Below are 12,755 nucleotides of genomic sequence, written 5' to 3'. Positions count from 1 at the left end.
TTAGATAATATTTTTAAAACTTTTAGACATGGCATACCAATATTTCATATTATTAGCACTATATAAATAACAACATGTGATAAGAAGTTAGAATGTTCTTTGTCTTCATACACTTTTAATGAAAGCAATCATTTTTGTAAACAGTTGAAAGGAAAAAATCCTAATTCCACTTAAGTTAACAGAAGTATTTCCATAGAAATACATCCGTACTTCAAGGGTACCAGGATTTCACCCTATGGAAATTCAAGCCTGATCCAAAGCTTATTGAAGTTTATAGGACCCTTTGCACTGATTTAAATGGGCTTTGGCTGAAATATCAAATTAGGAAACAGATGTTTAATGAAAATATCCTGGAAATGAAAGGTAACGACAATATCAAAGTCTGCACAAATACAGAAAAGGAAAATTGGAAGAGATCATAAATAATTTTAATATTTGTAGTACATCAGCATGATATTTCCTGATGATAAAGATATTAGTAATTAAACTCTCCCTACACTTTTGGGACCTAAAGAGCCTTCAAGTGATTAAACAAAGCAATAAAGTCACTCTGAACAAATCTGGTATTGGATACAGCAGTGTAAATCCAGAAAACTCGTTACCAACAACCTAGGTCCAAATGTAGCATCAACATTATCAGTAATTATTACTAAGTATCAATAATAAGACCAATGTCTGAGTAAAGACAGAGATGATGATCTTCATGTGATAGTTAAAGGAAATCTGTCCCTCCTGATGATATTAAATATTGTACTTGTGACAGTCTCGTTTTCTGTTGTCTTTCACATCTCTCAGTTACAGTGACTTCCACTGGGCCTTTCTAAAATGATCAATATAATTTCTAACCCGGAACATCCATTATTTTTGCTGGAAATCAAGTGCAAGCTCCTTGGGCTAGGGAACATATGTGGATATTTGTTCAGCATAATTTGTATTGCTGGTGTCCAATAAATAATTATACAGAGACCTTTTAAAAGTCTGAACAGACATACAGGATTGTGTGAACCTGATCCAAGAATTCATCTCCAAAAATTCTCCTGACTTAGGTAAGTTTATATTCAACGTGAGATTTGTAGATTGGGTTAATCTCTACACAAAAGGTAAATATAGAGCAATTATGTTCCACTGCCCATGGAGAATAGCAGTGGTATATACCACTGCCAATGAGTTACTGTGCAATCAATTAATCATAGAATCATAGAGCTGGAAAAGACCTCAGAAGGTCATCAAGTCCAGCCCCCTGCTCTAGGCAGGACCAATCCCAACTAAATCAACCCAGCCAGGGCTTTGTCAAGCCGAGACTTAAAAACCTCTAGGGATGGAGGCTCCACTATAGAATCATAGAATCATAGAATAATAGGACTGGAAGGGACCTCGAGAGGTCATCGAGTCCAGCCCCCCGCCCTCAAGGCAGGATCAAGCTCCGTCTACACCATCCCTGACAGATGTCTATCTAACCTGTTCTTAAATATCTCCAGAGAGGGAGATTCCACCACCTCCCTTGGCAATTTATTCCAATATTTGACCACCCTGACAGTTAGGAATTTTTTCCTAATGTCCAATCTAAACCTCCCCTGCTGCACTTTAAGCCCATTACTCCTTGTCCTGTCCTCAGAAACCAAGAGGAACAAATTTTCGCCTTCCTCCTTGTGACACCCTTTTAGATATTTGAAAACCGCTATCATGTCCCCCCTTAATCTTCTTTTTTCCAAACTAAACAAGCCCAGTTCATGAAGCCTGGCTTCATAGGTCATGTTCTCTAGACCTTTAATCATTCTTGTCGCTCTTCTCTGTACCCTTTCCAATTTCTCCACATCTTTCTTGAAATGTGGCGCCCAGAACTGGACACAGTACTCCAGCTGAGGGCTAACTAGTGCAGAGTAGAGCGGCAGAATGACTTCACGAGTTTTGCTTACAACACACCTGTTGATACAACCTAGAATCATATTTGCTTTTTTTGCAACAGCATCACACTGTTGACTCATATTCAACTTGTGGTCCACTATGACCCCTAGATCCCTTTCCGCCATGCTCCTTCCTAGACAGTCGCTTCCCATCTTGTATGTATGGAACTGATTGTTCCTTCCTAAGTGGAGCACTTTGCATTTCTCTTTATTAAACCTCATCCTGTTTACCTCTGACCATTTCTCTAACTTGCTAAGGTCATTTTGAATTATGTCCCTATCCTCCAAAGAAGTTGCAACCCCACCCAGTTTGGTATCATCTGCAAACTTAATAAGAGTACTCTCTATCCCAATATCTACATCATTGATGAAGATATTGAACAGTACGGGTCCCAAAACAGACCCTTGAGGAACTCCACTTGTTATCCCTTTCCAGCAGGATTTAGAACCGTTAACAACAACTCTCTGACTACGGTTATCCAGCCAATTATGCACCCACCTTATCGTGGCCCTATCTAAGTTATATTTGCCTAGTTTATCAATAAGAATATCATGCGAGACCGTATCAAATGCCTTACTAAAGTCTAGGTATATGACATCCACCGCTTCTCCCTTATCCACAAGGCTCGTTATCTTATCAAAGAAAGCTATCAGATTAGTTTGACATGACTTGTTCTTCACAAACCCATGCTGGCTATTCCCTATCACTTTATTACTTTCCAAGTGTTTGCATACGATTTCCTTAATTACCTGCTCCATTATCTTCCCTGGGACAGACGTTAAACTGACCGGTCTATAATTTCCTGGGTTGTTCTTATTCCCCTTTTTATAGATGGGCACAATATTTGCCCTTTTCCAGTCTTCTGGAATCTCCCCTGTCTGCCATGATTTTTCAAAGATCATAGCTAAAGGCTCAGATACCTCCTCTATCAGCTCCTTGAGTATCCTGGGATGCATTTCATCAGGACCTGGTGACTTGCTGACATCTAACTTTCCTAAGTGATTTTTAACTTGTTCTTTGTGTATCCTATCTTCTAAACTTACCCTCTCTCTGCTTGTATTCACTACATTAGGCACACCTCCAGACTTCTCGGTGAAGACCGAAACAAAGAAGTCATTGAGCATCTCCGCCATTTCCAAGTTCCCTGTTACTGCTTCTCCCTCCTCGCTAAGCAGTGGGCCTACCCTGTCCTTGGTCTTCCTCTTGCTTTTAATGTATTTATAAAAGGTCTTCTTGTTTCCCTTTATGCCTGTAGCTAGTTTGATCTCATTTTGTGCCTTTGCCTTTCTAATCTTGCCCCTGCATTCCCGTGTTGCTTGCCTATATTCATCCTTTGTTAGTTGTCCTAGTTTCCATTTTTTATATGACTCCTTTTTAATTTTGAGATCATGCAAGATCTCCTTGTTAAGCCAAGCTGGTCTTTTGCCATATTTTCTATGTTTCCTACACAGCGGAATTGTTTGCTTTTGGGCCCTTAACAACGTCCCTTTGAAATACTTCCAACTCTCCTCAGTTGTTTTTCCCTTCAGTCTTGCTTCCCATGGGACCTTACCTACAAGTTCTCTGAGCTTATCAAAATCTGCCTTCCTGAAATCCATAACCTCAATTGTGCTGGTCTCCCTTCTACCTTTCCTTAAGATCATGAACTCTATTATTTCGTGATCACTGTCCCCTATACTGTCTTCCACTTTCAAGTTCTCAACTAGTTCCTCCCTATTTGTTAAAACCAAATCCAGAACAGCTTCTCCTCTGGTAGCTTTTTCAACCTTCTGAAACAGAAAGTTGTCTCCAATGCAGTCCAGAAACTTATTGGATAGCCTGTGCCTCGCTGTGTTAGTTTCCCAACATATGTCTGGATAGTTGAAGTCCCCCATCACCACCAAATCTTGGGCTTTGGATAGTTTTGTTAATTGTTTAAAAAAGGCCTCATCCACCTCTTCCACCTGGCTAGGTGGCCTGTAGTAGACTCCTAGCATGATATCACCCTCGTTTTTTACCCCTTTTAGCTTAACCCAGAGACTCTCTACACAGCTATCTCCTACGTTCATCTCCACTTCAGTCCAAGTGTGTACATTTTTAATATACAAGGCAACCCCTCCTCCCTTTTTTCCCTGTCTGTCCTTCCTGAGCAAGCCGTACCCTTCCATACCAATATTCCAATCATGCGTCCCATCCCACCAGGTTTCTGTAATACCAATGATATCATAGTTGTATTTATTGGTTAGCAATTCCAGTTCTTCCTGCTTATTACCCATACTTCTCGCATTTGTATATAGGCATCTAAGATACTGATTTGATCTTGCCTCCCTGTTGTGCCCTGACCCTCCTTTCTCCTTGCCATTATAGGCCGTAGTCCCCCCCATTTCCAACCCATCTCCCAGTCCCGCACATTCAGCACTTACCTGTGGGCTTTGCTCACCTGCCCCCGACAAACCTAGTTTAAAGCCCTCCTCACAAGGTTAGCCAGTCTGTGTCCAAACAAGGCCTTCCCGCTCCTGGAAAGGTGAACTCCATCTCCACCAAGCAGTCCTTCTTGGAAGAGCACCCCGTGATCAAGGAAGCCGAATCCCTCCTGGCGACACCATCGTCGCAGCCAGGTATTCACCTCCTAGGTAACCCATTGCAGTGCTTCACCACCCTGCTAGTGAAATAGTTTTTCCTAATATCCAACCTAGACCTCTCCCACCGCAACTTGAGACCATTGCTCCTTGTTCTGCTACCTGTCACTACTGAGAAAAGCCTTTCTTCACCCTCTTTGGAACCTCCCTTCAGGAAGATGAAGGCTGCTATCAAATCCCTCCTCACTCTTCTCTTCTGCAGACTAAACAGACCCAACTCCCTCAGCCTCTCCTCATAGGTCATATGCTCCAGCTCCCTAATCATTTTGGTTGCCCTCCGCTGGACCCTCTCCAATATGTCCACATCCTTTTTGTAATGGGGGGCCCAGAACTGGACACAATACTCCAGATGTGGCCTCACCAAAGCCGAATAAAGGGGAATAATGACATCTCTGGATCTGCTGGCAATGCTCCTCTTAATGCAACCTAATATGCCATTAGCCTTCTTGGCTACAAGGGCACACTGTTGACTCATATCCAGCTTCTCATCCACTGTAACTCCCAGGTCCTTTGCTGCAGGACTACTACTTAGCTGATTGGTCCTCAGCCTGTAACAATGCTTGGGATTCTTCCGTCCCAAGTGCAGGACTCTGCACTTGTCCTTGTTGAACCTCATCAGGGTTCTTGTGGCCCAATCCTCCAATTTATCTAAGTCACTCTGGACCCTATCTCTGCCCTGAAGCGTATCTACCTCTCCCCCTAGCTTAATGTCACCCCCCGGCATTCTCGAGCTATACATTTAAACCCCTCCCTGGTCATTCGTCAAAGTTTCCACTTTTTGTAAGCTTCCTTTTTGTGCTTAAGTTCACCAAGGATTTCCCCCGTAAGTCATTCCGGTCTCTTACCATGTTTGCCTCTCTTGCTACACATTGGGATGGTTTCTTTCTGTGCCTTCACCGAAGTCCACCGCTCGTCAGTTTCAGTAGCAGCGGCGGCGGACTTGGGTAAGTGGCAGAGCAGAGCAGCTGGGGTGCTGCCGGGTTGGTCCCGCAGAGCCGCACCTCATCCCCCCTGCTCGGCGATAACTACTGCAGTCTGGGGGGTGGGGAGCCCACTCTTGGCGGTGGCGCGGGGCTGAGCACAGCTGGAATGGTGCAAGTTCGGGGTCTTAGCTCTCGCCCCCTCTCCTCCGCTGCCGCTTGCAGGCCGGCAGCTGGGTTTCCCCAGCTGGCCTGTCGCCGGCGGCTGCGCGGGGCTTCCCCCGCCTTCCTGCAAAACAGTGGAGGGTTCACCCTCGCCGTGCCTTTCCCTGGCCACCCTCCACCGCCTGTCTGGACACAGTGCAGGTCCCAGCAGACCCGTAACAGGGGTATAATCCCCTTCCCTTTCCCAGTCATGAGTGCCCATGGGGCTCACAGCAGCACCAATTGTCCAGCTGGCTGGAGCACTTCTGGGTTCTAGTTGGTGCCAGACTATCAGGAGTGCCGGACCACTGGATGCCGGACAATTGTACAGTTTTACTGTACAATGATTTTATACATGTAATGACCATTGTCTGTATTAGCACCTGACTATCAAAATATAAACACACAAGCAAACAGCACAAAAACTATATACCACTTTCATTTATACAAAAATCACACATCTTAGTCTTCTACACCACAAAAGCTGCAAAGTACTTCATATACTCTATATGAAATTTCCAGGCCTGAGAGAGTAAAATATATAAGAATGACTGGACTTCAAATTTCTGAGTAAGTTTGTCAGCGTATACTGAGATATGCAGTGATATGCAGTGACTAAACATGTAGGAAAACAGCAATTCTTTAATTTTGATGCTCTGTACAGGACAAGAATTTGTGTTTGCTTAGTGATGATTACATCTAGGTTCATATTTATTGTTTTGTGATCCACACAGATGAATTCATTTATTAAAATCTGATATGAGGATTCTTGCTTTAAAAACTCCCTCGGGCTTAAGAAATGTGTATTTAATGTATTCATTGAGGTTTATTTAAAGTGTGTAGTCTAGGCAAACATACAAAATGTAATTCAAAGTACAAACAAAAATCAAACTTTACTGATGCTCACAATTATAGACTTTGCCTATAGAATTCAAGAATATCCCTTACCAAGTCTTTCTACCCAATCAAAACTCCTTGGGTGTGTCTAGACTCCATGCCTCCTTCGACGGAGGCATGTAGATTAGCCAGATCGGAAGAGGGAAATGAAGCCGCGATTAAAATAATCGCGGCTTCATTTAAATTTAAATGGCTGCCCCGATCTGCCGATCAGCTGTTTGTCGGCAGATCGGGAGAGTCTGGACGCGATGCCCAGACAAAGAAGCCTTTCTTCATCGACACAGGTAAACCTGGTTTCACGAGGCTTACCTGTGTCGATGAAGAAAGGCTTCTTTGTCGGGGCATCGCGTCCAGACTCTCCCGATCTGCCGACAAACAGCTGATCGGCAGATCGGGGCAGCCATTTAAATTTAAATGAAGCCGCGATTATTTTAATCGCGGCTTCATTTCCCTCTTCCGATCTGGCTAATCTACATGCCTCCGTCGAAGGAGGCATGGAGTCTAGACACACCCCTTGAGAAAGTCTTGGGGAGCAGACAATTCCAATTATTCACATGGATCAATCTAGCTTCTTTTCAGGAAGGTCCATTCATATCAAACCAAAGCATCTTTGAATTTATAAAGCATCTAATGAATTTATAAAGGACAATCATATCTCCCTTCAGACTTCATTTGGTTAGGTTAAACAAGCAAAACTCCTTGCCTCTCCTCTTATAAAATAGGTTTTCTCTTCCTCTTATCATTCCAGTAGCCTTTCTCTGCATGTATTCCAGTTTGAATTCATTTTTCGTTAACACTGAGGACTTGAATTACACACAGTATTCTGGAGGAGGGCTTACCTTAAATAATAGAAATAACATTTCCCTATATCTATGGAAACACCTTGCTTGATACATTCTAGGATTGCATTAGCCTTTCTCATTGCAGCATCATATTGGTGATGTATAGTCATCCTGTGATCAGTCAGTACATCCAGACCTTTCTTCTGCGTCACTTGCAAGTGATATGGCCCCAGTTGTTAGTGTGTAAGTATATGTTCTTGCACTCTGCATTATTAAATTTCATCCCTTTTCTTACTGGCTAATTGAGTGCCAACTCTGCCCACAGAACTACCCAAGCGATTTCACCACTGGACCCAACTACATCAGCCACTAAATCAGAGGCTCATTTAACTGCACATCCACTAATGTGATCTATGCCAGCAATGCTCCACTGCAATGTATATTGGCCAAAATGGACAGTATGGGAAAGAATTAATGGACACAAATAAGATATCTGAAAAGGCAACACACAAAAACCTGTTGGAAAACACTTTAATCTTCCTGGACACTCATGAATGGATCTCCAAGTCGCATTTTTGTTTCAGACCAATTCCACAAGCCAAATACACAGAGAAGGGTTGGAACTTAACTTCATTCACAAGTTTAATTCTTATGCAAATAGTATGAATCGGGATATCAGATGGCTCACACATTATCAACCAACCAAACAATGAAGGTGCTAATGGTTCTTAATGGCTGTGTAGAATCTGGTGTTGGTCATCTTCCTTTCCAAGTGCAAACTAATGGTTCTTATCAGCCTCTTGTAACTTATCAGCCTCTTTTAGATGCTACTAGACTATTTGTGTTTTTTAAATTTTTCCTGTTACAGACCAACTTGGTTATCCCTCTGAAGCTTATCTACTCATTATCTCTTTTTTCTTCCTCCCCTCCATTTTTTTGCCTTCTCTCTCCCTCCCTTCCGCTTCCCTTACGTATTATATTCTTGGATCTGGACTTCCAACACTCCTGTCATCTGAAGAAGTGGGTGGTGCCCACAAAAGCTCAAGATACCATCTACATGTTTTGTTAGTCTTTAAGATGTTATTAGACTATTCGTTGTTGTTTAAATTTTTTTTTTATAACCTCTAATTCTGAATGCTCCAGAGGAATATACAGTGTATGTAGATTGATTGACAAGAGAACTTACACTGAGTGTTGCAATACAGGCAGTCCCTGGGTTACGTGGATTCGACTTACGTCTGATCCCTACTTACGAACAGGGCTTTTCTTGCCGCGGAGGATGCGGGTGGCGGGACCACCCAGACGCGCCATGGTTCTGCCGCCCGCGTCCTCCGTGCTGAGAAAAGCCTGTCCGTGTCTCCCTGGTCTGCTTGGGGGCCTCTCCCAGCAGACCAGGGAGACACAGAGCAAAGCCGTAGAGGACACGGGCGGCGGGACCGCGGTGTGTCTCGGCGGTCCCACTGCCCGCGTCTCCCTGGTCTGCTGTTGGGGGCGCAGCTAGTGTGCCCTCCCCCCCAAAAGACCAGGCTTTTCTCGCCGCTGGTCAGTTTCAGCAGCGGCTGAATCAGGACGCCTGGGGTAGAGCAGCTGGGGGGCTGCCTGGTTGGTCCCACAGTGCCGAAGTGCGGCGCTACTGGACCAACCCAGCAGCACCCCAGCTGCTCTGCCCCAGGTGTCCCCAAGTCAGCCGCTGCTGAAACTGACCAGCGGCTGACTACAGGAAGCCCGAGGCAGAGCTGCTCTGCCCAGGGTTAGCCTCCAGATGCAAAGCGTAAGGAAAGTTAAATGTCTAAGAGTGGGATCCAGAAAAGCCAACATTGAGCAGACAGATGTCTCAACTACCCAGTAGGAAATGCCAAAGAGAGGGTTGTGTCCTGCTTCTCACTAAGCCCAAGTGGAGAGAGGCACTTATTGCGACTTGGGATACACAGCCTTCAGACCTATTCTGGAGTTAGGCACCTACATCTTTTCTTTTAAAAAAACTGTTCAGGTGGTGCTACTTCCATCCTTATAACCTTTATTCCAGGGGCAAGAGCTTTCACTAAGGTTGAGGGAGGCCCAGGTTCAAATTAGGGACTTGAATATGGGTCTCTGGCATCAGGGGTTTTCAATTTTTTTGTGTCTGATGCTCCCCAAAATGCTATAAAAACTCTTTGATCCAGCTGTGGCACAATAACTTTTTTTTCCATATAAAAACCCCCAAGCTGGCATTAAGTGGTAGTAAGAGTGGCGACTGCCGATGGTCTCATGATGCAGGGTGCACCCTGAAATTAAGTTGCTCAGGCTTTGGTCCTATGTGTTGGGGCTCACAGATGCAGGGTGCTGTCTCATGCAGTGTTTTCTGCCCTTGGCCCCAGGAAATCTAATGCCAGCTCTGCTTGATGGACCCTCTGAAACGTGCTTGCATCTTCAGATGCTCCCAGACCACTCACTGAGAACCACTGTCCTACATCCTAAAGCAATTCCCTAAACACCAGATTATAGAGTAATTTTCACTTTCTCTCAGATGATTACTTAAGTATTTATACAAAATAGAGTATCTTTAATAGGAGAGACTGAGATGACAGCTCCCTCCAAACTATCTCACAGTCCAGTGGGTACGACACTAGTCTGAAAAATGGGACAGAGGGTTGAGGGATGCTGGCTCATTGGTATTCCATCATGTCAAATGACAGTTGCAAGAGGATCTCTGTGACCAAATCCATCACAATTATATAGAAACTTCATTAGAAGGGACAATCTTCTCTAAGGGCTGCATGCTGCCCTAGATCTGTGCACAAAACACACAGTGATGTTAATCAGAAGAAATGCATCGTATCTAACCATGTGTACACTGCAATGAAAGACCTGTGGTATGGCCACAGCTAGCCCATGTCAGTTGACATGTGATGTTTAGGCTGCAGGGCTATGAACAGTAATATACAAATTTGGGTTGCAGCCTGAGTTCAGACGTCTAAATGGCCCATTTTTTAGCCCCGGAGCCTGAGTCTGGCATGCTCGAGACAATTCACCAGGACTAAGAGACTTGGTGATGTGGGATTTCGACTGGGGTCTAGATGTGCCCAATATGGCTCCAAGTCTGTTGAATATAAACATTAATTATGTGACAAGATGTTAGACATGTTTTCTAAAAGCATTATTAACATTCAAGTTTTCATTTAGTTCATTTCTAAAATCTATTCATTAAAATACCCATTGTAACCAGATACACTAGAACCAGACTAACAGAGTGCATTAGAGACCCAGCCCTTTCTGTTTCATTGTAGTATACTATTATCTTTGAACTATGTCAGCACTTTAGTAAGGCTCTTGTTTGATGTTCTTCTTCTTTGGCATATGGTTAGACTTTATATTTTTTCCTAAAGTATTCATATTGATTTGATAGCCTCACTTTGACAGATTTTTGTATTTTAGAGATGGAGGTTTAGATACAGTTGAAGCAAACTTTGTTCATGTTGTTTTGTTGATTTCTAAGCATGTGGGCAACTTCTACATCTCTAGCTACTGAAATGGAGATTACAGGCTTCCAAATGAAAGTAACCTTTCTGGGGGAAAGTTTATGTAGTAGAGAATTTACAGCTGAATGCAACCCAGTTGTTAAATTCCTATTTACTGGATCTGAATTTTATAGTATAGCAAAACCTGCTTTATTATCGTAACATCTTCTTCCCAGTGTGCTGGGTCATATGAAGACCTCCTGACAACCATGAAGAAACACAACCTGAAGTGGTATGGTCATATAACAAGATAATCTGGCCTATCCAAGATCATCCTTCAAGGAATGGTACAGTGGAAGAGAAGACGACACAGAAGACGAGATGGATTGACTACATAAAAGAGTGGACAGAATGGACATTGTGGAGACACAAGTATTGCTATGCAATCATCAGGGATGGAGACAACTGGTTGACTGCACATCAGTGATGGTGTCCTGGTGACCAATGTGGTTATGGGAGTGATGATGATGATTATTTGTATGTTGAACGGTTTTCACACTAGTTTTTGTTCTGTTCTGTTTCCTCTCCTTGTTGCATATACAAGTTGTACCTCCCTTAACCAGGACTCCCTGTATGGGAACATTTGTGATGTGGCACATACCACGGATGTTCCTGGACCACAGAGCCCAGGGAGGTCTGGCAGCAGGGCAGGAGTGCTGTAGAGAGCACTGGCAACTCAGCTGGGAACCCAGTGTCCGGTGGTGGGGGAGAGGATAGACAGTACGATGGTGAGTTCTGGACCCAGCAGCAGCCAAGGAGCTCTGGTTTTGGCTCTGGCTGTGGAACTCTGGCCCCAGTCCTGCTCTGTCTCCAGCAGCCGGGGAGCGTCAGCCCCAGCCTCTGCGACAGCCCAGTTGACACACTGGCCCCAGCCATGGACCTGCAGCCTCATCCCTCTGCCCCGTCCCTAACTGCGCAGCTCCAGCCCCAGCCACGAAGCCAGGTGGCTGAGGAACTCTGCCCTAGCTGTGGAGCTTCGACCTCAGCAGTGGATCAGGACATCTGTGGAGCTCTGTCCCAGCTGTGGAGCTTGGGCTGTGGCATTCCGGCCCTGGCAACAGAAGGGCCAGCGGCATCTAGAGAGCCTCAGGGGCATCCTAACCAAGTGGCAGCAAGGGCCAGAGGGAAAGGATCTCCCCTGAAAATACCCTCATTTGGGACCAGTCAGGTCCTGAGGGTACCAGACCAGCAAGGCCCAACCTGTAACTATTTTACATTAGTAGAATGCATTTTTAATGTATTTATTAGAGCCTTAATAGCAACAGGTACATTTTGTCAATAGCTTCTTAAAAATCTTTGGCCAAATTATCTTAAATTCATTCTTTTATATCATCTTTTTCTTAAAATGGAAAATTTGAGGAGGATTACTATTTAATGAAAATGCTGGCATCAGTAGATAATTTCTTAAACATGGATCAGACAGCTATTTCTTTAAAGAAAATGGCATTTTACATTCTTTAAAGAAATTGTTCACCTTGGAGCTGACATCATCCAGGTAAATATGTCTAAGTGACCCCAATGCCAGCTGAGACGAAAGTGGCTTACCAAGACAGGAAGGTTAAGGTACAGCTAGTAGCTGCCTATGCTTTGCCGCTATACCCACTTAAAATAAAATAAAAAAAAATCCTATATTAAGTGAACACATTCAAAGAAGTCCTAGTTTAGAATGTGAGGCTTCCTACATTGGAGGTGAACCGTATTCAACAGCTATCTCCTAAGCGTATTACGTTAAAATGAGTGCCAACTTGGAGTCAGTTGGTGTAATAGTGGCTTTGCGGTATTATCCAGGTAGATTCCAGTAATACATGAAATGTCTGGAGCCTAATCCATAATCAAACCCATGGATGGCTGTCATTTTATTAGCCACAGCTTTGCATTAATCATCATGAACCACAAAGCAGGTTCTCTGCATGAAATGTAGATTCTGCTCAA

The 12,755-nt window shown here is 43.9% G+C and overlaps 1 protein-coding gene across 2 annotated transcripts in view; it reads right to left on the bottom strand.

Moving 5' to 3' along the window:
* Positions 1 to 12,755, bottom strand: part of CACNA2D1 (calcium voltage-gated channel auxiliary subunit alpha2delta 1) — a 653,332-nt gene that overhangs the window by 172,295 nt on the left and 468,282 nt on the right. The gene's annotated exons all lie outside the window — the stretch shown is intronic.

Source organism: Pelodiscus sinensis, chromosome 1 (genome assembly GCF_052426305.1).
Source record: "Pelodiscus sinensis isolate ZL-2025 chromosome 1, ASM5242630v1, whole genome shotgun sequence".
In the NCBI taxonomy this organism is placed as follows: Eukaryota; Metazoa; Chordata; order Testudines; family Trionychidae; genus Pelodiscus; species Pelodiscus sinensis.
This window is presented reverse-complemented; position numbering and strand designations above follow the sequence as displayed.